Genomic DNA, 2,529 nt, shown 5'->3' with positions numbered 1-2,529 from the left:
GCGGCCCTCCCCGCACACCCGGCCCGGGGGCTGCTGGGGGGGCTCACGCTGAGTGTCATCGCTCCCCCGTCGCTGCCACCGCGCCTGCCGCCCTGCAGAGGGGACGGCTCCCTGCTGGGCGGGCTTATGTCTCACTGGAAGTGCTGGTGCCTCGTCCCGACAGGTAGCCGGCCCCCCCCCCCCCCGGAGACTCGGGGATGGCACCACGCCGCCTCGGGGGGCCAGGGGCGGGGCGGCGGGCCTGCTCCAGGCGCTGATGCGCGGAGGGGCCCGGGGAAGCCCCCTCGCGGTGGGAGGGCCCGCGCCCGCCCCCCGCCCCTTCCCCAGCCGCCACCCACCACCCACCGGCTCCTGGTGCCGCATGAATATAAATTCACTGCTTCTCTTAATAACTGGAGGTAAAAGTCTATGTAAACCCAATTGTCGGAGCGCTAATAATCCGGTTTCTCTCGGCAGGGTCAGTCCTCTGGGCTCCATCTACAGAACAAATGTTTGCCATCCCCCGGTAAGCGCTTCTCGGGGATAAATAAATAATCGAGGAGCTGATCGCGTGTACACCTGGCCACACATTTATGTATTCTTTTCTTTGCACATCCATAACCCCACTGGAACTGGACTTACAAATTCAAGTTGTCTTCCCGTATCTTCCTTTCCACCGGCAGAGCCAGCACAGAGGCAAGGAGAGCGGCATGTCCGGAGGGTGGCCGACCGGGCGCCCGGGACCCCACGCCTCCCCGCCCGGAGCTTGGCTGCGCCCCCCCCCCCCGCCCCCCGATCTCCCCACCCACGGCCCAGCAGCCCGGCTGGCAGAGACACATTTGCAGAACACCTACTGTTGCCAAGACGGGTCGTGGGCTCCTCACCTCTCCTGGGGCTGGGTCCTTCTTCTGGAACTAGAGGGCACCCGGTGTCAAGGAGTAGGGGGCTGTCGGGCTGCATGGGTTGGGGTCCTGAATGCTGATGCTTCCTCACCTCCACCCTCCACGGGAGCAAGAGGAAGAGGAGCGGGCGGGGAACCCTGGGCAGGTGTCAGGGCTGCTCTGAACCTCGGCTTCTTCACCCCTCTCATAATGCACAGAGTGCTCCCAGAGAGACCCACGTAGGTTTGTTAAAAAGTCACCAAATATTTATTTTTAATGAGGGGCTGCTGGGGCAAGACGAGGTCCCTGCTTGGAGGGCCAGGAAGTGAGGGCTGCAGAAAAGGCACAAAGAAGGCTGGGAGCACAGAGGCGGATGGGCTAATTCTGACTAGAGTGTGAAGGTGCAGGGGGAGGGGTTTGGGGAAAGTCTCATCAAGGAAGAGGCCAATAGCCAGATGCTGAGGGAAGAAGGGTAGGCGCTGGGGAGCCTGAGAAGCAAGAACAGACAGGGACAGAGGTGGGGGTGCTGGGAGGTGCGGGAGAGCGGGCCCTGCAGAGGCGGGGCCCAGGCAGGGGCGGGCAGTGCGGACGCCGTGTAGGCCCGTCTGGTAGCTGAGGGGCGGTCTCAGAACACCCATACCCAGGAGAGCCGTGGGGCAGTCAGCCCTGGGCGACCCCCTGAGCCCCAGCCAGAGGGCTCCTGGGTGAGCCGAGCGCACCCACCCTGACCAGGCAGGACCCTGACCGTTTTGTACCCGGGTTCCCTCTCCTTTGGCTCAGGTGTCACCACCCGCCCTCAGCAGCCTTTACCGTCTGCAAGGAGCCTGGCGGGGCGTCGGGGCTGGCCCGTGGGGCAGCCTCTGCTTGGCCAACATCAAAGCATGTGTCACAGCCCATCCTCCGGTGCGCACCTGGGAGGGCACAGTGAGAGTGCCCACTCCCTGTGGAAGCAGAGGAGGGAGGCTCAGCCAGGAAGCCACGCGGCGAGGACCCCCGCTCACGGCTGCAGAGCCAGGCCCAGGGCAGGGCTCCCCCGGCTCTCCCAGGCCGTCTCAGAGCCCAGCACTCCACCTCTGCGGCCGCTTCGGGCTGGCAGAGTCTGGGGGCCCTGGGGACCTCAGGACACCGTGCCAGGGAGGACTCCGCAGGGCCCAAGCCCTCCGCGTGTCTGGGACCGCTCCGAGCACCCAGTGTGTGAACTTGGCAGGGCTGCCCCCACCCTGCACACCCACCGTCCCGTCCCCCCAGCCCCGGGGAAGGAACTGGGGGCCACACCTACCTTGGACTCCCCTGGAAAAGAAGGCCTTGTGTCACCGGTTTCCGAGGCCGAGGAGAGAGCTGGCTTGTCTCCGAATCTCACATTTCATTGCTCCTTCCCAAACGAAGTAAGTAAAGAAAGAAAGAAGCGAGGCCGGCTCCCCCGCTGGCCTGCGCCTGCAGGCTGAAATTGATTATTTTCTTTGCCTGGTGCCCAATATCCGTGCTCACTGAGAAACATAGCTCTGAAGCAGTGGGTTTTTAAACTTGTCTGCACACCGGGCCCTCTCAGGAAGCATCTTTCTTGCCTTTGAACAGCCGGGCCCTCGCGGCAGGGGTCTGCTGGGCCTTTTTATAAGCAGCAGAGGCATTTTTCTTCCCCGCAACAAGAGCCTGGCCAGCGAGTCCCCAG

Source organism: Camelus ferus, chromosome 12, assembly GCF_009834535.1.
Source record: "Camelus ferus isolate YT-003-E chromosome 12, BCGSAC_Cfer_1.0, whole genome shotgun sequence".
Taxonomy (NCBI): domain Eukaryota; kingdom Metazoa; phylum Chordata; class Mammalia; order Artiodactyla; family Camelidae; genus Camelus; species Camelus ferus.
This window is presented reverse-complemented; position numbering follows the sequence as displayed.